The sequence below is a fragment of the Pan troglodytes genome, chromosome 18, assembly GCF_028858775.2.
Source record: "Pan troglodytes isolate AG18354 chromosome 18, NHGRI_mPanTro3-v2.0_pri, whole genome shotgun sequence".
Lineage (NCBI taxonomy): Eukaryota > Metazoa > Chordata > Mammalia > Primates > Hominidae > Pan > Pan troglodytes.
In genome coordinates, this window is record NC_072416.2 from 55,844,076 (window position 1) to 55,869,621 (window position 25,546).

General features: G+C 47.2%; 1 protein-coding gene across 7 annotated transcripts in view; it reads right to left on the reverse strand.

Annotated features, from left to right (window-relative positions):
• Positions 1–23,672, reverse strand: part of KIFC3 (kinesin family member C3) — a 107,574-nt gene extending 83,902 nt beyond the window's left edge. For 2 of the 7 annotated variants that reach the window (XM_016929905.4, XM_016929904.4), the window contains exon 1: positions 23,596–23,668. The gene's annotated coding sequence lies outside the window, so the exon portion shown is untranslated. Of the gene's footprint in view, positions 1–23,595 lie in introns of all 7 variants that reach the window. The other 5 variants (XM_016929910.3, XM_063797155.1, XM_016929906.4 and 2 more) reach the window with 5 other exon arrangements.
• Between the last annotated feature and the right edge of the window lie 1,874 nt (positions 23,673–25,546).

A 25,546-nucleotide genomic window follows, 5' to 3' on the forward strand; every position in this document is an offset into this window, starting at 1 on the left:
TGGGCAACAGAGCAAGACTCCGTCTCAAAAAAAAAAAAAAAAAAAATCTCCTCATGCTTCTTAGCGCTGTCTGAAATGATCTTGTTCACTAACTGCCTCCCCCACCTGGAATGCAAGCTCCAGGGGGTCAGAAATGTGCTTGCTGGGCCAGGGTCAGAGCCCCCTGTGTCTGGAACGGTATGGAGTGGACATTCACTGCATATTTATGGAGTGAAGAAAACAATCCATCAAGTAGAACTGGATAACAAACTTGTAAATAATTCATGCAGTCCAGTGCAGCAGAGCGGGAATCACTCAAAAACTCACATCCAATGCCAGCCTCGGGATCCACCATTTTATCAACAATGAGAACAACAACAGCAGCAAAAATAATTCAATAATAATTCAATAATTCAATTTCGTAATTCAGTAACACTGTTCAGTCAGACTAACAACTTGGGCATTGACTCGAAGCATCTGTCGTTTGCTTTCTCTTTTCATCCCATAACAACCCATTATTATATTATCTTATTATAACATCCTAATAATAGCCCATTATTCTCATTTTAACAGGTCCAAAAACTGAGGTTTAGGAGATGTTTTGTGGCTGAGATCACACAGCCAGTACAGAGAGAGTTCAGGTCCCAACACTAGGCCACACAATTATGTTCAAATTCCTCTAAATAAATATCACAGAGCAGCCGGGCACAGTGGCTCATGCCTGCAATCCCAGCACTTTGGGAGGCCGGGGCAGGAAGATCGCCTGAGGGACAGGAGTTTGAGACCAGCTTGGCCAACAAGGTGAAACCCCGTCTCTACTAAAAATATAAAAATTAGCCAGGCATGGTGGTGCAAGCCTGTAATCCCAGCTACTCGGGAGGCTGAGGCATGAGAATTGTTTGAACCCAGGAGGCAGAGGTTACAGTGAGCCGAGATCACACCATTGCACTCTAGCCTGGGCAATAAGAGTGAAATTCTGTCTCAAAAAAAAATATATATAAATATAAATGTAAATAAATAAATATCATACAGCACCTACTCTGTGCCAGGAACTGTGTATAAAAGAATCTCACACGCAAATCAGGGCAAAATATTTCAGATAAAAGGATTTTCAATTAATTCTGAACCACTTGACAGAGATTCAACCATGAGACAGTGAGAATGTGAACACTGACCGCCTTTATTGGGTACTTCCTGCCAACAAGGCCTTGGGCCGCACACTTCACCTGCTTTGCCTCATCACTACTTACTGTTGGCCCATTTCACAAAGGAGGAAACTGAGATACAGGCTGGTCCAGTGACTTGCTCAAGGCCCTTGCCAGGAACTGATGGTGCTGGGTGGGTTCTGATGCCCTGGTGCCCTGGCTGCATAGACACTCATCATTAGAAAAATGGGGTGCTCAGCCTATAATCCCAGAACCTTAGGAGGCTGAGACAGGAGGATCACTTGAGCCCAGGAGTTCAAGACTAGCCTGGGCAACACAGCAAGATCCCATCTCTACCAAAATAAGACACAAACAAAATCCCTGGCGCTCAGTGAGTCAGATCTGGGCAGTTGGTAGGAGCTTCTGAGGGTATAGAAAATACTGGAAACACCTAAATTGAATACCTTCAGACATGTTTGCAAGGCCTAAAGAAAAACATCTATACTCCACCCTGGAGATGTTTCTTTCCTTGGCCGGGCATGGTGGCTCACGCTCATAATCCCAGCACTTTGGGAGGCCAAGGTGGGCAGATCACTTGAGGTCAGGAGTTCCAGACCAGCCTGGCCAACATGGTAAAACCCTGTCTCTACTAAAAATACAATAATTAGTTGGGCATGGTGGTGCACGCCTGTAATCCCAGCTACTTGGGAGGCTGAGGCAGGAGAATTGCTTGAACTTGAGAGATGAAGGTTGCTGTGAGCAAAGATTGCACCACTGCACTCCAGCCTGGGCGACAGAGTGAGAATCCATCTCAAAAAAAAAAGAAGTTTCTTTCCTTGATCTAAAGGCAGCGTAGGCTGGACGCGGTGGCTCATGCCTGTAATCCCAGCACTTTGGGAGGCTGAGACAGGAGGATCATGAGGTCAGGAGTTCAAGACCAGCCTGGCCAACATGGGGAAGCCCCATCTCTACTAAAAATACAAAAATTAGCTGGGCATGGTGGCAGGCACCTGTAATCCCAGCTACTTGGGAGGCTGAGGCAGGAAAATTGCTTGAACCCGGGAGGCGGAGGTTGCAGTGAGCCGAGATCTTGCCATTGCACTCCAGCTTTGGGCGACAGAGCAAGACTCAGTCTCAGGGGGAAAAAAAAAAAGGCAGCGTAAACCTATTGGCAAGGTCTGGTGAAGGACCCTTACCTGAAAGCCATGGCCTCGTGTCTCTGAGATCAGGATGCTCCCTGGGGAGGGGGATTGGAGTTCAGCAAGAATATCTTTGTTGGAGGTGCTGGAGCTGCGCCAGTGCCAGCCGGGGGCCTCCTCCTGGCCTGTGCTGGGGTCTCTGTCCCACTCTCCCCGCCGCCCCCTCCGCAGGCCCCAGGTGTTTGAACAGAGCCATACCAGGGCTGGAACTACAAACATGGCAGTCTGCAGCCCGTCTCACTCTGACAGTCTATGGGAGCACAGTCTTCTACGCTGGAGCCCACAGCAGCCTGTGCCCTGGAATTTTCTGCTTGGTTCACCAATTCCTAGCCAGACCCTGCAGCGGCTGTGGTGTTGAACAAGGCAGGCATTCAGTCATTAGTTCAGCAATTAAAAGGCTTAGAGGACAGGATCTTCAGCTTCCAGGAACTGACCCAGGTCACCAGCAAGGTTCTTGAAATGTTACCCTTTGGGTTCTTTAGCCAGTGCATCTCCTCTGCAGCCCATACGGTCTTGAGAAGAATTAGAATTTTTATAGCAGGGAGACAAAAATTAAGTGACCTAGGCTCCTGATATCCAAGTGGGCATTCAAGATGTCCACGCTGGAACTTTGATTTTCATTCCCCACAAATCTGGTTTCTCCTTCAGCCTTCTCATCCCAGCTAATAGCAACTGCATCCTTTCAGTGACTCCGCGCAAACTCTGCAGGTGCAGCCTTCATGTTACAACTCCTGCTGGCTCTACCTTCAAATATTATCCAGAATCTGCCCACTTCTCACCACCGCCAGTGCCCCCACCATCCCTCCCTGGACTCTTGCGATAGTCCTTGACCAGCTGCAATCACCTCTCAACTCAGCGGCCTGACTGATCTTGTTAAAACCGAAGCCAATCACGTCACTCATCTGCTCAAAGCCGTCTGTGGCCCCCATATCGCTTCAAGTAAAAACCAAGGTTCTGCAGTGGCCCTCAAGCCCTCTCTGCTCCAAACCTCCTATCCTTCCCGACACCTTTGCTCTGCTCCTAAAATCTGCCAGACAGCCTCAGGGCCTTTGCATGGGTTCTTCCACCTTGGACACTCTTTCCCCAAATATCCACAGGGCTCTCTCCCTCCCTCCACACCTGCTCAGGCAGGTGTTCCTCAAGGAGACTCTCCCTGATCTCCTTAGTTAAAATCACAACTCACTCCTCATCTTCCACCTCTGCCCCAAGCCCTTTGCACCCCTTACTCTGCTGTTGGATTGGTTGATTGGTTTTTGTTTTTTAGTCTTCGCACTTAACACCTTCCAACAGACAAAATGTTGATGTATTTTTGTGCCTATTATTTATTCCCTGTTTTCCTCTGTGAGGGAGAGTCACCTCTGAGAGGTGGAGATCTTTTTCTACATTGTTTGCCAGTGTCTCCTGGGCACTGGTAGAGTTTAAACTTACAGGGGGTTCTTTAAGATTTGTGAAAGGAAGGGGCTGCCCCAGAGCTGTGGGGTTTTTGTCAAAACAAAGCTGAGAAAGAGAACAGAGGAAATGCATTTGACTTCCCTGCCCCTCAGGAGATGAGATGAGGGAAGAGTAGACAAGGTGAGGGGCCTGGAGACTTAACCCTTTCATGCCAAGACACTTATAAGCCTGTGCCCACTCCCTCCCCACCAGAGCAGGAAAAGGCTGGACCTCCAGGGGCCGGTGATGGCCTGGTGGAGGGAGAACTCCACCCCTCTCCCTGGGTGGGGCTGGGCAGTAGAGGACCACACCCTGGGTCCTTTGCTGCCCAGAGAGCACTATGGGGCTCCTGGTTCCAGACCTAAAGCCAGGCCGGGAGAAGCAGACAAAGCCATGAGATACACATCCTTTCCCTACCTGTGGCCTCCCGGCTGCCTCCAACCTGGACACAGGGCTTTGCAGTCTTTCTAAATGAGAATCCTGATGGCTGAAGAAGGCGGATGGTGGAGGGTGACCTAACAGAAGAGGGCTTGCGGCAGACACTGGAATGCGATGTTCTGCTGGGAAACCCAGCCACCTGGGCAGAGATGCCTGGAAGGCGCTGTTCAGCCCAGCAGGTGCAAATACTCATGTCAAACCCTTTAAGGAAGCTGCTCGCAGACAGCCCATCCTCCCTCCTTTCTCCCCCACTCCATCTGGTTGTTAACGAGAATGAGAAAAGCAGATTAGAAGTGTCACCCCTGCAGCTGGTTCAAGGCTGTACAACCAATCCACTTTCGTTTCATTCTGATAGGTACAATTTCTTTCCCAAACAAACACTCACGTATTGGGTTTTGAGAAACCTTCTACTTATATGAATTTCATGAGCTTGACTGTGACCTGGGATAAGTCTTTTATGAGCAAAACAAAGAAATGACCTATAAAGAGAAGTTTGTTTTCCTTTGTGATTCTGTGGCATAAGAAATATATTTAGGCCTGGTGCAGTGGCCCACGCCTGTAATCCCAACACTTCAGGAGGCCAAGGTGGGCAGACCACTTGAGGCCAGGATTTCAAGACCAGCCTAGCCAACAAGGTGAAACCCCATCTCTACTAAAAATGCAAAAATTAGCCAGGTGTGCTGGCGAACACCGGTAATCTCAGCTACTCCGGGGGCTGAGGCATGAGAATCTCTTGAACACGAGAGGCGGAGGTTACAGTGAACCAGATGGCACCACTGCATTCCAGCCTGAGGTGACAGAGCAATGAATCTGTGAAGGAGGGAGGGAGGGAGGGAGGGAGGGAGGGAGGGAGGGAAGGAAGGAAGGAAGGAAGGAAGGAAGGAAGGAAGGAAGGAAGGAAGGAAGGAAGGAAGGAAGGAAGGAAGGAAGGGAGGGAGGGAGGGAGGGAGGGAGGGAGGGGTGGCTCACACCTGTAATCCCAGCACTTTGGGAGGCTGAGGTGGAAGGCTTGCTTGAGCCCAGGAGTTCGAGACCAGCCTGGGCAACACAGTAAAAATCCTGTGTCTATAAAAAATAAAAAGTAATTTTGAAAAAATTGTAGGACATGCAGCTGGTGTCACAGAGAATTTATTGGTGTGGGGAAAAAACAACACACATTTGGTGTTAGGAGTGTTCCATGGATAGAAAAAGATTAGAGATTCCACAAATTGATTCTGTCAATTTGTGGAATTGACACAAACACACAGGGCTGCCCAATTTTCTGTTATAAGCAGGGGAGGGGAGTCCTGAAAGAGATTTGCAGATGATATAAATGCGTAAGAGAACATTGAGACTTTTCTTTCCCTTTGGCCTTATTGTTCAAGAATATATTTTTAGATTAAGTCCAGATGCCAGATGAATTTGTGTGTGTGTGTGTGTGTGAGACCGAGTCACTCTATTGCCCAGGCTGGAATGCAGTGGCACAATCTCAGCTCGCTGCAACCTCTGCCTCCGAGATTCAAGCAATTCTTGTGCCTCAGCCTCCCAAGTAGCTGGGGACACAGGCGCACCCCACCACATCTGGCTAATTTTTGTAATTTTGGTAGAGATGGGGTTTCACCATGTTGGCCAGGTGTGTCTTGAAATCCTGACCTCAAGTGATCCACCTGCCGCAGCCTTCTAAAGTACTGGCATTACAGGTGTGGGCCACCATGCTTGGCCTGGATGCCAGAAGAGTTATTTGCAAAACAATTTTTAAATACTTTTAAATACTTTGTAAAGAAGCCAAAGTTTTATTATTGTTATTTTCTGTCTAATGCCTTGAAGTTGCCATACATTTTGGAGATTCTATTAAAGCTATAAGCTCATTTTGTTCAGATGAACATTCATTTGTTTTTATGATCAAGCAAACAGAGAGTGGTTTAACTGGCTTAAGAAGGACCATACAGAAAGCCGAAATTCAGGACCAGCATTGAGATGCCAGCATGGAGGCCCCATGTGGTGGCTCATCCCAGAACTTTGGGAGGCCGAGGCAGGAGGATTGCTTGAGGTCAGGAGTTCCAGACCAGCCTGCACAGCATAGCGAGATCCCATCTCTACAAAAAATTCTAAAAATTAGCTGGGCCTTGTGGTGCATGCCTGTAGTCCTAGCTATTGGGAAGGCTGAATCCAGAGGATCCCTTGAGCCCATGAGTTTGAGGCTGCAGTGAGTTGTGACTGAGCCACTGCCACTCCAGCCTGATAGACAGAATAAGACCTGTCTGAAAAAATTAAAATTAAAAGACGCCCATAGGAAGCTAATCTCCAATTCTGTGTGCAGACTACTAAAATGTCTCTCTTGCTAAAAGGAAGCCCTAAGAATGGCTACACAGGGTTTTTAACAAAAAGATTTAGCATGTCTTAGGACTTAATGCATGTGCCACCTTCAGGCAGCCATAACAAAAAACTAGAGGTTTTCTCTAAATAAATACATAAAAATAAGGAATTTAGATTCTCTGGCAACTGTGACCTTAAACTTTATTTTCAAGGTGAAAAATATTCACATAAAATTAAGCTTTATGAGAACATTTCTATGATGATTTAATTTCTTCTCTCTTCCCCGGTTCCACTTAAACACTAATCCTAGAATCCTAAAACTGTTCTTCCTGTAGATGTCATGGTAAGTACCACACTTTTTCTGTGCTTTTCCATAAGCAGAGAACAATAGTAGCTGAGTGATCAGACAGTACAGAGATTAGCAGAGGAGTTAGTAATAAGCTTTAGAGGTTTGTATCTGTGGCTCTTCTCATCTAAATTTAAGCCTTTTTGGGGACAGAAACCCAGTTAACCAATTTAAGGCAACTACCATCACAGTTTCTTGATAATTGGTGATCTCAGTAGAAAGGGTACGTTGTAAATAAACAAAGCAATGAAACCCAGATTTCATTCATCAATGTATCCCCTACAGACCAGTTTAATGGAGATAAATTACCTTGTAGATAATGACAATGCAAACTTAACACACATCAGATCGATTGAGACAAACTGCTGTGTGTGTGTATCTGTGACGGCCTTTACTTTGTTATTACTGATTTAATTATTTTAAAACCCTTATTAAGTGCTCTGTGGGTTCATAGTGGCACTTTTCTAAAAATCTGAAAGTCAATATAGTCTTTTAAACTACAGAGTTGGTGCCCTTTGTCTTATGAAGGGAAGGAGAACGTAAACTCACTGCCTCTAGAAGATAGGGGTAGAGGTGTTTAGAAAATAGTTAATGGGGCCAGGTGTGGTGGCTGATGCCTGTAATTCCAGCACTTTGGGAGGCTGAGGCAGGCAGATCATCTGAGGTCAGGAGTTCAAGACCAGCCTGGCCAGCATGATAAAACCCCATCTCTACTAAAAATACAAAAATTAGCCGGGTGTGGTGGTGTGTGCCTGTAATCCCAGCTACTTGGGAGGCTGAGGCAGGAGAATCACTTGCACCTGGAATGTGGAGGTTGCAGTAAGCCAAGATCATGCCACTGCACTCCAGCCTGGGCAACAGGAGCAAAACTCCATCTCAACAACAACAAAAAATAGTTAATGGGCCGGGTGCAGAGGCTTCCACCTGTAATCCTAGTAATTTGGGAAGCTTGAGGGGAATCAGCCTCGAAAAGTAGGGGAATCACTTGAGGCCAGGAGTTTGAGGCTGCAGTGAGCTATAATCGTGCCATTACACTTCAGCCTGGGTGACAGAGCAAGACCCTTTCTCTAAAAAATAAATAGTAATAATAAAAGCCAGGTGTGGTGGCTCATGCCTATAATCTTAACACCTTGAGAGGCTGAGGCGGGAGAATTGCTTGAGCCCAGGAGTTCCAGACCACCAGCCTGGGCAACATAGCGAGACCCTGTCTCTACAAAAAATTGAAAAATTAGCCGGGCATGGTGGCATGCACCTGTAGTCCCAGCTATTCAGGAGGCTGAGACAGGAGGATTGCTTGAGCCCAGGAATTTGAGGCTGCAGTGAGCCATGATTGAGCCACTGGACTCCAGCCTGGGGGAGAGAGTGAGACCCTGTCACACACAAACAAAATAATATAATACAATAATAATAATAAATAAAAATAAATTTTAAAAAGGGTCTTTTTTTTTTTTTTTTTTTTTTTTTTTGAGATGGAGTCTCACTCACTCTTTTGCCCAGGCTGGAATGAAGTGGCCCTATCTCGGCTCACTAAAACCTCCATCCACCAGGTTCAAGCGATTCTCCTGCCTCAGCCTCCCAAATAGCTGGTATTACAGGCGCCTGCCACCATGCCCGGCTAATTTTTGTATTTTTAGTAGAGATGGGGTCTTGCCATGTTGGCCAGGCTGGTCTCGAACTCCTGACCTCAGGTGACCCACCTGCCTTGGCCTCCCAAAGTGCTAGTATTACAGGAGTGAGCCGCTGTGCCCAGCCACAAAAATGGGTCTTTTTCATACATTGTACGGAGTTCTCCGCAGGCCCTTCCAGTGCTTCAGCTGTGGGAAGTTTTCCTGTGTTATTTCATTGATATTCTCTGCCCTTTCTTTGTTCTCTCTGGAATTCTTTGAAATTGCTGATTTGATTTCAACTTCTTTCCTTCCTTCCTTCCTTCCTTCCTTCCTTCCTTCCTTCCTTCCTTCCTTCCTTTCCTTCCTTTCCTTCCCTCCCTCCCTCCTTTCCTTCCTTCCTTTTCTTGACACGATCTTGCTTTGTTGCCCAGACTGGAGTGTAGTTGTGTTATCACAGCTCACTGCAGCCTCAAGCTCCTGGGCTCAAGGCATCCTCCCACCTCAGCCTCCTGAGTAGCCAGGATTACAGGAGTGTGTCACCACACCTGGCTAATGTTTTTTTAATGTTTTGTAGAGACGGGGGTCTCATTATGTTGCCCAGGCTGGTCTCGAACTCCTGGTCTCAAGTGATCCTCCTGCCTTGGCCTTCCAAAGTGTTAGGATGACCAGTGTGAGCCACCATGCATGGCCTATTATTTTTCATCTCTCTCCATTTGTTCTAGTTCCTGGAAAATTTCCTCAGCTTCATCTTCCAATCCACTTACTGATTTTTCCCCTCATATTAAAAACACATAGATTTTTCTTGTGTTTATTTTATTTTTCCTTATCCCTGGTAATATCTGGAGATTGTCTTGGTTTTGAATATTCATTTATTCAATAGCATTTCTTTTTTTTTTTTTTTTTTTTTTTTTTTTTTTTTTTTTCTTTTTTATTGATCATTCTTGGGTGTTTCTCGCAGAGGGGGATTTGGCAGGGTCACAGGACAATAGTGGAGGGAAGGTCAGCAGATAAACAAGTGAACAAAGTTCTCTGGTTTTCCTAGGCAGAGGACCCTGCGGCCTTCCGCAGTGTTTGTGTCCCTGGGTACTTGAGATTAAGGAGTGGTGATGACTCTTAACGAACATGCTGCCTTCAAGCATCTGTTTAACAAAGCACATCTTGCACCGCCCTTAATCCATTCAACCCTGAGTGGATACAGCACATGTTTCAGAGAGCACAGGGTTGGGGGTAAGGTCACAGATCAACAGGATCCCAAGGCAGAAGAATTTTTCTTAGTACAGAACAAAATGAAAAGTCTCCCATGTCTACCTCTTTCTACACAGACACAGCAACCATCCGATTTCTCAATCTTTTCCCCACCTTTCCCCCCTTTCTATTCCACAAAACTGCCATTGTCTTCATGGCCCGTTCTCAATGAGCTGTTGAGTACACCTCCCAGATGGGGTGGTGGCCGGGCAGAGGAGCTCCTCACTTCCCAGTAGGGGCGGCCGGGCAGAAGCGCCCCTCACCTCCTGGACGGGGCGGCTGGCCGGGCGGGGGGCTGACCCCCCACCTCCCTCCCGGACAGGGCGGCTGGCCGGGCAGAGGGGCTCCTCACTTCCCGGTAGGGGCGGCCGGGCAGAGGTGCCCCTCACTTCCCCGACGGGGCGGCTGGCCCGGCGGGGGGCTGACCCCCCCACCTCCCTCCCGGAGGGGGCGGCTGGCCGGGCAGAGGGGCTCCTCACTTCCCGGTAGGGGCGGCCGGGCAGAGGCGCCCCTCACCTCCTGGACAGGGCGGCTGGCCGGGCGGGGGGCTGACCCCCCACCTCCCTCCCGGACGGGGCGGCTGGCCGGGCGGGGGGCTGACCCCCCCACCTCCCTCCCGGACGGGGCGGCTGGCCGGGCGGGGGGCTGACCCCCCCACCTCCCTCCCGGACGGGGCGGCTGGCCGGGCGGGGGGCTGACCCCCCCACCTCCCTCCCGGACGGGGCGGCTGGCCGGGCGGGGGGCTGACCCCCCCACCTCCCTCCCGGACGGGGCGGCTGGCCGGGCGGGGGGCTGACCCCCCCACCTCCCTCCCGGACGGGGCGGCTGGCCGGGCGGGGGGCTGACCCCCCCACCTCCCTCCCGGACGGGGCGGCTGGCCGGGCGGGGGGCTGACCCCCCCACCTCCCTCCCGGACGGGGCGGCTGGCCGGGCGGGGGGCTGACCCCCCCACCTCCCTCCCGGACGGGGCGGCAGGCCGGGCGGGGGGCTGACCCCCCCACCTCCCTCCTGGACGGGGCGGCTGGCCGGGCAGAGGGGCTCCTCACTTCCCAGAAGGGGTGGCCGGGCAGAGGCGCCCCTCACCTCCCAGATGGGGCGGCTGGCCAGGCGGGGGGCTAACCCCCCCACCTCCCTCCCGGACGGGGCGGCTGGCCGGGCCGGGGGCTGACCCCCCCACCTCCCTCCCAGACAGAGCGGCTGGCCGGGCAGAGGGGCTCCTCACTTCCCAGTAGGGGCGGCCGGGCAGAGGCGCCCCCCCCACCTCCTGGACAGGGCGGCTGGCCGGGCAGGGGGCTGATCCCCCCACCTCCCTCCCGGACGGGGCGGCTGGCCAGGCGGGGGGCTGATCCCCCCACCTCCCTCCCGGATGGGGCGGCTGGCCGGGCGGGGGGCTGACCCCCCCACCTCCCTCCCGGACGGGGCGGCTGGCCGGGCAGAGGGGCTCCTCACTTCCCAGTAGGGGCGGCCAGGCAGAGGCACCCCTCGCCTCCCAGACGGGGCGGCTGGCCAGGCGGGGGGCTGACCCCCCCACCTCCCTCCCGGACGAGGCGGCTGGCCGGGCAGAGGGGCTCCTCACTTCCCGGTAGGGGCGGCCGGGCAGAGGTGCCCCTCACCTCCCAGACGGGGCGGCTGGCCGGGCGGGGGGCTGACCTCCCCACCTCCCTCCCAGACGAGGAGGGAGGACGCTCCTCACTTCTCAGATGGGGTGGCTGCCGGGCGGAGGGGCTCCTCACTTCTCAGACGGGGCGGTTGCCGGGCAGAGGGTCTCCTCACTTCTCAGACAGGGCGGCTGGGCAGAGACACTCCTCACATCCCGGACGGGGCGGCAGGGCAGAGGTGCTCCCCACATCTCAGACGATGGGCGGCCGGGCAGAGACGCTCCTCACTTCCCAGATGTGATGGCGGCCGGGAAGAGGCGCTCCTCACTTCCTAGATGGGATGGCAGCCGGGCAGAGACGCTCCTCATTTTCCAGACTGGGCAGCCAGGCAGAGGGGCTCCTCACATCCCAGACGATGGGCAGTCAGGCGGAGACGCTCCTCACTTCCCAGACGGGGTGGCTGCCAGGCAGAGGCTGCAATCTCGGCACTTAGGGAGGCCAAGGCAGGCGGCTGGGAGGTGGTTGTAGCGAGCCGAGATCACGCCACTGCACTCCAGCCTGGGCGCCATTGAGCACTGAGTTAACGAGACTCCGTCTGCAATCCCGGCACCTCGGGAGGCCGAGGCTGGCGGATCACTCGCGGTTAGGAGCTGGAGACCAGCCCAGCCGACACATCGAAACCCCGTCTCCACCAAAAAAATACGAAAACCAGTCAGGCGTGGCGGCGCACGCCTGCAATCGCAGGCACTCGGCAGGCTGAGGCAGGAGAATCGGGCAGGGAGGTTGCAGTGAGCTGAGATGGCAGCAGTACCGTCCAGCTTCGGCTCGGCATCAGAGGGAGACCGTGGAAAGAGGGGAGAGGGGAGAGGGGGGAGGGGGGAGGGGGGAGGGGGGGGGGGAGGGGGAGGGGGAGGGGGAGGGGAGAGGGGGGAGGGGGAGGGGAGAGGGGGGAGGGGGAGGGGAGAGGGGGGAGGGGGGAGGGGAGAGGGGAGAGGGGAGAGGGGAGAGGGGAGAGGGGAGAGGGAGCTCTATCTACCACACAGTCCTCCTCTCAAGGGCTGCTTTTAATGTTGTAATTTTCCTGCTTTAGGGTCATAATAGATCTCTAGTAAATATTCAATAGCATTTCAAGAGTGTAATTGCCTCTTGTCTCTGGAACTATTATAATATTCGTTCTTTCTTTTTTTTTTTTTTGAGACAGAGTCTCGCTCTGTTGCCAAGGCTGGAGTGCAGTGTCACAATCCCGACTCACTGCAACCTCTGCCTTCCAGGTTCAAGTGATTCTCCTGCCTCAGCCTCCTGAGTATCTGGGATTACAGGCATGCCCCACCACACTGGCTAATTTTTGTTGTTGTTGTTGTTTTCGAGATGGTAGTCTCGCACTGTCGCCTGGACTGGAGTGCAATGGTGCAATCTTGGCTCACTGCAACCTCTACCTCCCAGGTTCACGCGATTCTCCTGCCTCAGCCTCCTGAGTAGCTGGGATTACAGGCACACACCACCACACTGGCTAATTTTTTTGTATTTTTAGTAGAGACGGGGTTTCTCCATGTTGGCCAGGCTGGTCTCAAACCCCTGACCACAAGTGATCCTCTCGCCTCGGCCTCCCAAAATTCTGGGATTACAAGTGTAAGCCACCACACCCAGCTCATTCTTTCTTTTTTTTATTTCTTCCTTTCTTTCTTTCCCTAGATTGTCTATTTTCTTTGTCTCTTTTTTCCTGCTTATTTTATTTTGGTCTCACTTTTATGTTAGAGACAAACTGTGAGATTATCCTTGGCTTTCTGTTCATATTTAAGACGAGACACTAACAGTCAGTCGGACCTGTATGTGGGGGTGGAGCTTGTGACTGGAGGACTTTGCTGCAGGGTGATGGACCGGGGCCTTGGAGCACTCATTGGAGGGTCCTCATTGTCAGTTTTATTAGTTCCTTTCTCCAGAGCTGATTTGTTTCCCCAGAAGTGAATCACCCCACCTCCTGCCTCATCATCAGCTGTAACCCTGGCTGCCAATATTCTGAGGCCTAAGAGAAGGCAGGAGGCCAGAGGTCTCAGTGTTCTGAGTGAGTTTCACATCATCCCTGGGTTTCGGGTGTGGCGCTTCCTCAGCTCTCACCTCTGGGCCAGGTGTTCCAAAATCCAGATTCCTTAACACCTTTCGTCTACTGTTTTTTTCCTCTTCTATTATCTTTATCCTTATGGATTTTTACTTTTTAAATCCTTTACAATCATTTCATTTGGGTTCAGGAAGGGATGGAAATGAATGCAAATATTCCGTCTTCAACTAGAAGTCCTATACATTAATATTTGACTTCAAGAGGTTTAGTTCAAAGCACATTTAGATTAGGAGTAAAAATTGTTCTGGAAGCTCCAGTGAGCCAAACTAGGGGAGACTAAAGGAACCTATCTAGCGAAAAGATTCTATATTCCACTTAAAGGGATCGAATAGCAATTCTAAGTAGACTGTCAAAAGCTAAATATGTATATTGTAATTCCTAGAGCAATTTTAAAACTTTCTTTGTAGAATTTCTTTTTTGTATAGAAGAGATAGAAATTTTTTTGTACAGAACTAAAATTAGTATGCTATAGTATATTTCTTTGTACAGAAGCACTATATAAAGAAATATATACCTAGAAAATCCTGAAGACAAGGAAAAAATGTTAAAACAATTTTAAAATAAGAAATATCATCAAAACCCAATAGATAAATTAAAATGGTATACTAAAAGTATTCAAATAATCTGCCCAGGCACGGTGGCTCACTCCTGTAATCCCAGCACTTTGGGAAGATGAGGTGGGCGGATCACCTGAGGTCAGGATTTTGAGACCAGCCTGGCCAACATGGTGAAACCCTGTCACTACTAAAAATACAAATATTAGCTGGGCATGGTGGTACATGCCTGTAGTCCCAGCTACCTGGAAGGCTGGGGCAGGAGAATCACTTGAACCCAAGAGGCAGAGGTTGCAGTGAGCTGAGACTGTGCCACTGCACTCCAGCCTGGGTGACAGAACAAGACTCCATCTCAAAATAAAATAAAATAAAATAAAATAAAATAAAATAAAATAGTATTCAAATTATCTAAGAGAGGATAAGAAAGGGCAAACAGAAACAAAAAATAGAGGGAACAAACAGAAAACAATTCATTGGTGAACCTAAATTCTAGCATATTAATAATCACATTAAGTGTAAATAGTCTAAATACACCAATTAAAAGACAGAATTTTTTAATTTTAATTTTAGTTTTTAATTTTGCTTATTTATTTATTTTTGAGACAAAGTCTCACTCTGTCACCCTGGTTGGAGTGCAATGGCACAATCTCGGCTCACTGCAACCTCCACCTCCCAGATTCAAGCGATTCTCCTGTCTCAGCCTCCTGAGTAGCTGGGATTACAGGCGTGTGCCACCATACCCGGATAATTTTTTGTATTTTTAGTAGAGATGGGGTTTCACCCTGTTGTCCAGGCTGGTCTCGAACTCCTGACCTGAAGTGATCCGCCCACCTCGGCCTCCCAAAGTGTTGGGATTATAGATGTGAGCCACTGCACCTGGCCTTAATTTTTATTTGATTATTATTTGTTGAGACTGGGTCTCGTTCTGTCACCCAGGCTGGAGTGCAGTGGTGTGATCATGGTTCAATGTAGCCTCGACTTCCCAGGCTCCAGCAATTCTGCCACCTCAGCCTCCTGAGGAGCTGAGACCACAGGTGCACACCATCACACCCAGCTAATTTTTGTATTTTTGCTAGAAATGGGGTTTCACCATGTTGCTCAGGCTGGTCTCAAACTCTTGAGTTCAAGCGATTCACCTGCCTCACCCTCCCAAAGTGCTGGGATTACAGGTGTGAGCCACCATGCCCAGCTGGAAATTGTTAAATTGAATTTTTGAAAAAACTCAACTACGTGATGTCTAAAAGAAAACCCACTTTATATATAATGATATAGGTATGTTAAAAGTATAAAGATGGGGCCAGGTGCGGTGGCTTATGCCTATAATCCCAGCACTTTGGGAGGCCAAGGCGGGCAAATCACTTCAGGTCAGGAGTTCGAGACCAGCCTGCTCAACATGGTAAAACCGTGTCTCTACTAAAAATACAAAAATTAGCCAGCCATGGTGGCATGCACCTGTAGTCCCAGCTACTTGGGAGGCCGAGGCAGGAGAATTGCTTGAACCTGGGAGGTGGAGGTTGCAGTGAGTTGAGATCGCGCCACTCCACTACAGCCTGGGTGACAGAGCAAGACTCCGTCTCAGAAAAAAAAACAGAAAAAAAAAGAAAATTACCACAGATAGAAACGTGAGCAACACCATCAACCAACTAGATCTAATTGACATTCCTGGAATACTCTACCCAAGAACAACAGAATATATTCTTTTCAAGTGCCCTGGGTCATAAACCAAATCTCAACAAATTTAAAAGAAATTAAATCACATAAAGTTATTCCCTGACCACAAAGGAATTAAACTAGAAATCAATAGAAAAATATCTGGAAAGTCTCCAAGTGCTTGAAAGTTACACAACACACTTCTAAATAATCCATGAATCAAAGTGGAAGTTTTGGCTGGGCACAGTGGCTGACACCTGTAATCCCAGCACTTTGGGAGGTCAAGGCGGGAGAATCATTTGAGGCTTGGAGTTTGAGATGAGCCTGGGCAACATAGCAAGATGCCATCTCTACAAAGAATAAAAATTAAAAACAAAATAAAAAAGGTGAAAGGGATTCCTCCTCCCCCTTTCTTTTTTTTTTTTTTTTTTTTTGTTTAGACATGGTCTTGCTCTGTTGCCCAGGCTGGAGTGCAATGGTGTGATCTTGGCTCACTGAAACCTCCGCCTCCCAGGTTCAAGTGACTCTCATGCCTCAGCCTCCCAAGTAGCTGGGATTACAGGCATGCCCCACCACACCCAGCTAATTTTTGTATTTTTAATAGAAATGGGATTTCACCATATTGGCCAGGCTGGTCTCAAACTCTGGGCCTCATGTGATCTACCCGCCTTGGCCTCTCAAAGTGTTGGAATTACAGGCATGAGCCACCGCACCCAGCCAAAAAGGTGAAAGTTTGGATAGAAATTGGGAAATATTTAAACTGAATGAAAGCAAAAGTACAACATATAAAAATTTGTGAGATGCAGGTAAAAAGTACTTAGTGGAAAATTTATAACATCAAATTCTTATCTTAGCAGAGAAAAAAAAGCTAAGCTTCCAACCTAAGAAACTACCGTAAGAACAAAATAAATTCAAAGCAAGCAGAAGCAAAGAAATAACAACATTAAGAGCAGAATTTGGCCAGGTGTGGTGGCTCAGGCCCGTAATCTCAGCACTGTGGGAGACCAAGGCAGGTGGATCACTTGAGGTCAGGAGTTCGAGACCAGCCTGGCCAACATGGCAAAACCACGTCTCTACTAAAAATACGAAAATTAGCTCAGCGTGGTGGCACACACCTATAGTCCCAGCTACTAGGGAGGCTGAGGCAGAAGAATCACTTGAACCCGGGAGGCAGAGGTTGCAGTGAGCCAAGATCATGCCACTGTACTCCAGCCTGGGTGACAGAGTGAGACTACATCTCAAAAAAAAAAAAAAAAACCAAAACCAAAAACAAACAATAACAACAAAAAACAAAAACATTAAGAGCAGAAATTAATAAATGGAAATGGAAATAAGGCTGGACGCAGGGGGCTCACACCAGTAATCCCAGCACTTTGGGAAGTGGAGGTGGGAGGATCACTTGAGCCCAGGCATTTGAGACCAGCCTGGGCAACATAGCAAGACCCTGTCTGTATATAATTAAAATTTAAATTTAAAAAAAAAGAAAAAAAAAGGCTGGGCACAGTGGCTCATGCCTGTAATCCCAGCACTTTGGGAAGCCAGAATGGATGAATTGCTTGAGCTCAGGAGTTTGAGACCACCCTAGGCAATATGGTGAAACCCTGGCTCTACCAAAAAATACAAAAATTAGCTGGCATGGCAGCACACCCCTGAGGTCCCAGCTATTCAGGAGGGTGAGGTGTGATGATCGCTTGAGCTGGGAGGTGGAAGTTGCAGTGCATTTCAGCCTGGGTGACAGAGACTGTGTTTAAAAAAAGGAAGGAAGGGAGGGAGGGAGGGAGGGAGGGAGAGAGGAAGGAAGGAAGGGAGGGAAAAAAGAAAGAAAGAAAGAAAGAAAGAAAGAAAGAAAGAAAGAAAGAAAAGAAAAGTGTAAAAAGAATAGAGAAAAACCAATAAACCCAAAAGCTGGTTCTTTGAAACAATCAATTAAAACTGCTAGCTAGACTGACAAAGAAAAAGAGGGAAGACAGAAATTACCAATATCAGAAGGAAAGCATGTATATAATAAAGACCTCACAGATGTTAAAAGGATAATAAGGAAATATTACAAACAACTCTGTGCACATAAGTTTGACAATTTAGATGAAATGGACCAATTCCTTAAAGCCACAAACTACCAAACCCACCCAAGAAGAAATAGACAGACTAAATAGTCCTATATCTGTTAGAAGAAATTGACTTCATAGCTAAAATCCTTCCAGAAAAGAAAACTTAGGTCCAGATGGTTTTACTGGTGAATTCTACCAAACATTTCAAGAAGATATAACACCAGTAGAACACTTCCTAACTAACTTTGTGAGCCCAGCATTACCCCGATACCAATGAATCTGATGGATTGCTATTTATTAGTAATGCCTACAACTGACTACATACCACAAAATCCACCTGCAAAAGATACAGCAGTGCTTTAATTCCTAGGCAGAGCAGCACAGGCCCACTCTCCCTGTGTGCTGCGTGTCTTCCAAGGATCTTCAGAGAAGGATATATTCTTCTGGTTTCTGCCAACATTCTCAGGAAAGAGTAAACGTGAAGGTCAGGAATCGCCATACCTAAGATACTGGCTTCTTCTTCCTTAGCACAGACTATTTCCAAATCTTGTTCCACGTCCCCTGACTTCAGCTTGGCCTTCTGAGACTCTTAGCCCATTTCTGACTTTCGTAAGTCTCCCAGAACCCCCTAAAACCTTTCTTTTTTTTTTTTTTTATTATACTTTAAGTTCTGGGATACATGTGCAGAACATGCAGGTTTGTTACATAGGTATACACATGTCATGGTGGTTTGCTGTACCCGTCAACCCATCATCTCCATTAGGTATTTCTCCTAATGCTATCCCTCTTCTAGCCTCCCACCCCCTAACATGCCCCAGTGTGTGACGTTCCCCTCCCTGTGTCTATGTGTTCTCATTGTTCAACTCCCACTTATGAGTGAGTATGTTCAGTGTTTGGTTTTCTGTTCCTGTGTTAGTTTGCTGAGAATGATGGTTTCCAGCTTCATCCATGTCCCTGCAAAGGACATGAATTCATCCTTTTTTATGGCTACATAGTATTCCATGGTGTATATGTGCCATATTTTCTTTTCTTTTTTTTTTCTTTCTTTTCTTTCTTTTCTTTTTTTTTTTTTTTTTTTTGAGACAGAGTCTCTCTCTGTCACCCAGGCTGGAGTGCAGTGGCACGATCTCGGCTCACTGCAACTTCCGCCTCCTGGGTTCAAGTGATTCTCCTGCCTCAGCCTCCCGAGTAGCTGGCACATGCCACCCCGCCCAACTAATTTTTGTATTTTTTAGTAGAGATGGAGTTTCACCATGTTGGCCAGGCTGGTCTCGATCTCCTGACCTTGTGATCCACCTGCCTTGGCCTCCAAAAGTGCTGGGATTACAGGCGTGAGCCACCGTGCCTGGCCCCACATTTTCTTTATCCAGTCTATCATTGATGGGCATTTGGGTTGTTTCCAAGTCTTTGCTACTATGAATAGTGCTGCAATAGCTTTCTTTTTTTAGCTTTCCTGATACTGAATGAGCAAAGAAATTTAGCTTCTTTTAGTCTCAGAGCCTCATTGCAACCCAAATGTCCATTATATGTCTTCCCAGGCACAGAGCACTTCGCCCCTAGGAGAAGAAGCCTTCCCTTCCCCGGAACACAGAAATAGCTGAAGCCAATTTTAGTTTTTTGTTTTATTTTTGCTTTTTGTTTTGTTTTGATTTTTCCTTCCTGTCTCATTTCAGTAATAGCAGAAAGATATCCAATATAAGGTCCGTGAACCATTTATAGAAAATTAAAGTGCACCTCATGACAGTCAGTGCACATCATGACAGCCAGCATTGTCTTTCTCTGGAGTTCTGCTCCAGGTGTATAATTGCATGTCATTAACTTTCTATAGCTCACCAATTCACAAACATAGCTTTTTTTTTTAACCATCCCCTCCCTTAACAAATTTAAATTTACATAATTGAGGCCGGGTGCAGTGGCTCACACCTGTCATCCCAGCACTTTGGGAGGCTGAGGTGGACGGATCACTTGAGGTCAGGAGGTCAAGACCAGCCTGGCCAACACGGTAAAACACTGTTTCTACTAAAAGTACAAAAAAGATTAGCTGAGCGTGGTGGCACATGCCTGTAATCTCAGCTACTCAGGAGGCTGAGGCACGAGAATAGCTTGAACCGGGGAAATCAATGCTGCAGTGAGCTGAGATCACACCACTGCTTTCCAACCTGGGCAACAGAGCAAGACTGTCTCAAAAAATAAAAAAAAGAAAAGAAAATACATAATTGAATTCACAAAACAAATTTAATTGCTATGTATAAGAAGACAGACAAATGCATGGAAAAATATTCTGTGACGTATTCTTTGGTTTTATAACAAAAAAGGCAAACAGACAGTTTTACTTTACCTTGTTCTTATCTTAATATAATACATAGGACCATATCCACCTCTTTATTTCAGAAAGTATTTGAACGGTTTCTATTCTGGAGGATTAGAGATTTCCTTGAAGCCATGACTACTCTACAACTTTATACTGTGATGGGCAGCAAAGATAATATTGTGCCTGATCACAAAGAGGAGACACAAGCCTTTCCAGAAATGTCTACGCTAAAGACACACACCAAAAATAAGGAGTTTACTAATCTATATTCTCAGCTTGAGTATTTTGTCTGCTTCCACTTCTAGACTTAAGATAAGGCTACGTTCCTCACCCTCCTTCCTCCAGCACTTGCTTCATGCAGTTAAAATGGAATGAATGACTTTAGTTAAAGCGTCAAGAGTCTCACTAAGGAGATACTAATTATAGCTGTTTTCACGAAGCTCTCAGAAACTCCAGCAGGGGGCTCATTCATTCCTGCTGAGCTGCTACAGACCCTAAGATTATGTTGTCTACATCAGCCTTAGAAATTTCCCACAAGCAACACTCCTCCCACACCCGCCGAAGTCATACACCAGTTACAGTGGGAGGGCAACTGTGTAGGTCACTACAAAGGGAACTGTTAGTTTCATCTCCACATTCCCCACAAACATTTAAAATAAAATCAAGGCCGGGTGCAGTGACTCACTTGTAATCCCAGCACTTTGGGAGGCTGAGGCGGGCAGACCACTTGAGGTCAGGAGTTTGAGACCAGCCTGGCCAACATGGTGAAACCTTGTCTCTACTAAAAATACAAAAATTAGCCAGGTGTGGTGGCGCATGCCTGTAGTCCCAGCTATTCAGGAGGCTGAGGAGGAAGGATGGCTTGAACCCAGGAGGCAGAGGTTACAGAGAGTTGAGATCATGCCACTGCACTCCAGCCTGGGCAACAGAGTGAGACTCTGTCTCAAAAATAAAATAAAATAAAATAAAATAAAATAAAATAAAATAAAAACAAGTGGGGCAGGTGAAGCTCCCTTAATTCCTCCCTAGGAAATTCTATAAAGGCAGAGTACAATTTAGAAAATCAAACTGGGGCTCTGGCTCACGCCTGTAATCCCAGCACTTCGGGAGGCCGAAGCAGGTGGATAACCTGAAGTCAGGAGTTCAAGACCAGCCTGACCAACATGGTGAAACCCCGTCTCTACTAAAAATACAAAATTAGCTGGGCATGGTGGCACATGCCTGTAATCCCAGCTACTCAGGAGGCTAAGGCAGGAGAATCGCTTGAACTTGGGAAGAGGAGGTTGCAGTGAGCCAAAGATCATGCATTGCACTCCAGCCTGGGCAACAAGAGTGAAACTCTGTCTCAAAAAAATTTAAAAGAAGAAAATCAAACTGGACATCCAAATGATAATTAACTTACATATGTTCATTCATTACCATTGCTGTTACCAGAAAATGGGTCTTGTCCCAGACCCCAAGAGTGGGCTCTTAGATCTCACTTTCTTGGGAAAGAATTCAGGGCAAGTTGCAGAGTATAGCGAAGTTAAGATAGTTTGTTAGAGACTATTACGGAGTAGGGCTTCCTCAGAAAGCAAGAGGAGGAATGCCCCTACTTTAAACTTTTTATTTATTTATTTATTTAGATACAATATCTCCCTCTGTCACCCAGGCTGGAGTACAGTGGCACTATCATGGCTTACTATAGTCTCAACCTCCCAGGCTCCATTGATCCTTCCACTTTAGCCTCCCAAGCAGCTGAGCTAGAGGTACATACCACCAAGCCTGGCTAATTTTTATATCTTTTGTAAAGACAGGGTTTTTTCATGTTGGCCAGGCTGGTCTTCAACTCCTGAGCTGAAGAGATCCATCCATCTCAGCCTCCCAAAGTGCTGGGATTACAGGCATGAGCCACCATGCCTGGCCAAGAATGCCTCACCTTAAACATAGTGCTTGCTTATATAGGTTGTTAAGAATAGCGTACTTCATTACAAAGACTTTTGATCAGCTTGTGACGGGCTATTAGTATTGTTATTTTCCTATGCTACTACTGATTTCCACAAGAATTTATACGTGTACTATTATCTTTAAAGCAAAACCTATTCTTAAACTAAGAATGCATTTTGTTCTTGAAATATTGGGACGTTTCCATAAGTTCTGGGTCTTTATTTGGTAAGTTAGCATCATTAACTCATCCCCTCAGCCATAAATATCTTGTGACCAACAGTACCAACCCCCTGGGAATGGGGAATGCTACCCAGCAGGACTGGCTTTACCCAGCCTTTATTCAAGATGGAGTCACTCTGGTTAGGACATCTCTGACACTATTAACTTTCTATCTCAATGTCTTTCCTTCTCTCACTGCACAACCTTAGATAATTAATTTGTTAATTATCAATCTCATAAATGAAACAAAGCTGATCAGGGCAAATGGCTGGTCTGGATGTTCCCAAGGTGGCAGGAAGGACCGTGGACCCAGCGTCCACTTTCCCAGGGGTCGATCGTAAAACAATTTGCACCATGGTACTGGGTGCCAGAAGGCCAGAAGGGCAAAAGGGAGCCATGTGATCAAAATAATCTTTCCTAGGCCAGGCGCGGTAGTTCACACCTGTAATCCCAGCATTTTGGGAGGCCAAGGCTGGTGGATCACTTGAGGCCAGGAGTTCAAGACCAGCCTAACAAAACCCTGTCTCTACTAAAAATACAAAAATTAGCCGGGCGTGATGGTGTGCACCTGTAATCCCAGCTACTTGGGAGGCTGTGGCACGAGAATCACTTGAACCTGGGAGGCGGAGTTTGCAGTGAGCCAAGATTGTGCCACTGCACTCCAGCCTGGGCAACAAAGTGAAACTCTGCCTCAAAATAATAATAGTAATAATAATAATCTTTCCGACAGGTAAAATATTTTCAAGCTGAAGGAGTGGAAGTACTGGCTAGTCATATGTATAGATCATCAAAGAACAAGGATGAGCTTCTGGAAGCGAATTCTGGCAGCTGGGCTTATCTGCTACTCCCTGGGAGCTTTTTGACGTCCTTATTATTATTATTATTTAATTTTCTGTCCTGAGTAGCTGGGGCTACAGGTGCTTACCACTACATCTGGCTTTTTTTGTTGTTGTTGTTGTTGTTGTTTTTTTAGTACAGACAGGGTCTTTCCCAGGCTGGTCTCAAACTCTTGAGCTCAAGTGATCCTCCCGCCTCAGCCTCTCAAAGTGCTGGGATTATAGGTGTGAGCCACCTTGCCTGGCTGAGATTTCATCAAGCTACTTAGAACATCGTGCAACTTAGAATTCATGAATTGTTTATTTCTGGAATTTTCCATTTAATATTTTTGGACCTTGGTTGACCGAGGGTTACTGAAACCTCAGGAAGCAAAACTGTGGATAAGGGAGGATTACTATATTGCCATTAAGTTGTATTTTAAAAATAATTTCAAAAATTGTATTCAAGTAATATGTGTATTCAATTAAAATTTCATCCCTTCAATGTTTTATAAGTAATTCAAATACCAGAGTGGTAACCATCTTCTAAGAATATTAGCTACAATCCCAATCACTGTTTTTCAAAAAGATGTTGTCAGTCCTGCTTCTGAAATTTCTCTCCAACAGGCCTCCTCCTCCCATTCCCACTGCCCCAACCCAGCCAGGCCCTTACCTTGCACTGCTCCGGGACACCAACCTCCAATCTGAGGGTTTCCTGGTGTCTGGGCTTCCATGCAGCTGTCAGAGTGTTCTTCCTGAAAAGAAACTCCATCTGTGCCATTTTCCGAGCAATACGCTTTACTGGGTTGTTCTGTTCAGGATAAAGTACAAATTCCTGAGCATGACACCTCGGATGAAGTCCGTCCCCTCCTTCCCAGATTACCACCTGCCCCTTTGACCCTGCCCTTTGGTCATCAGCCACAATCAGCTGCTGTCTCCACCAAGCCTCACCAGCTCTCCAAGCCTTCACCCATGATGCTGTCTGCCTGGACTGCCCTCCCTCCCATTCCTCTGCCTACAAGATCCGATATGTGCTTCAGCCTCCAATGTTAGCTCACCAAAATCTTCCCTTTGAATTATGAATGCAGGTGGCTGCAAACTCCTCCAAGTGACCAGAGTGTCCTATAATCACGTCTATTATAGCATCTTTGATTTAGGGGGTGATTTTTGGTTTTTTTGTTTGTTTTTCTTTTTCTTTTTTTTTTTTTTTTTTTGCGTTTCTGTATTTCCTAAGAGAATATGAATTCCTAGGATTCTAGGAATTTTTATTCCCAACGTCTAGCACTATGCAAAGCAAAAAGTAGGTACCCAATAACTGCTTTTGGAATGAATAAATGAATCAATGAATGGTACCATGCAAGCTGCCAAAGTGCTTTCTGCAAAGCAACTCTGACCTTGTTGCTCTCTGAGCTGTGCTCCTTCCTGGGTGATGAGGTAACACTGGAAGCTATTAACAGATAAGAAAGAGAGAAAAAAAAAAAAAAAGGAGGGGAGAGATCTCTGGGTCTCTGACAAATTACTTATTTTCACTGAGTTTCTGTTTCCTCATTTGTAAAACAAAAGTGCTGTCCGGATGAGCTCTGAAGGCATCTTCCAGTTCTCAAATTCCAGCCTGCTTGGCTCCTGAACAACTTTCCTAGAGTCTCTGGCAGCTATAACCCAAGTCTTAGCACCATCTAGTGATAAACAGGCACACAGCGGGGAGGGAAAGCCGGGGAGTGGGGAGGGCGGATAAGAGAAGGAAATGCCAACTTTAATTATATTATGAGCCGGCAAGGAATTAGGTCAAACCTGCAAATACAAAGTTAAACCAAGAGACCTAACTTTATCCTGGGGATGGAATAACTAATTAGCTTCAGAACATGGATGAAGTAGACAATTATAGAATGCCTGAGACATGGAAAAGGCAATAAAACAATTCCTGTGTACCCTGGCCCTCTTGTTCTGTTATCAATTTACTGCTTGTTACTGTAATTAAATATTTTTATTGGGAGGACATGTACTTTTGAAGGGCCTATGGCATGGGACTCCAATAACTCAATAAAACCACAAATTAAGTATTTATTAAGAATATATATGTATTTTCAAGTTTCTTCCTTACTATTTATTTATTTATTTATTTATTTATTTATTTATTTATTTATCTGAGACAGGGTCTTGCTCTGTGGCCCAGGCTGGAGTGCAGTGGCATGATCACAGCTCATCGCAATCTCGAATCCCTGGGCTCAGGTGATTCTCCCATCTCAGCCTCCTGAGTAGCAAGGACTACGGGGATGTACCACCATGCCCAGCTAATTTTAAATTTTTCAGCTAGGCACAGTGGCTCACGCCTGTAAATCTCAGCACTTTGGGAGGCCAAGGTGGGTGGATCACAAGGTCAGGAGTTTGAGACCAGCCTGGCCAGCATGGTGAAACCCCGTCTCTACTAAAAATACAAAAATTAGCTAGGCATGGTGGTGCGTGCCTGTAATCCCACCTACTCAGGAGGCTGAGGTAGGAGAATCTTACCCCGGGAAATGGAGGTTGCAGTGAGCCGAGATCGCACCACTGTACTCCAGCCTGGGTGACAGAGCGAGACTCTGTCTCAAAAAAAAAAAATTCCAGTAGAGATTGGGGCCGGGGAG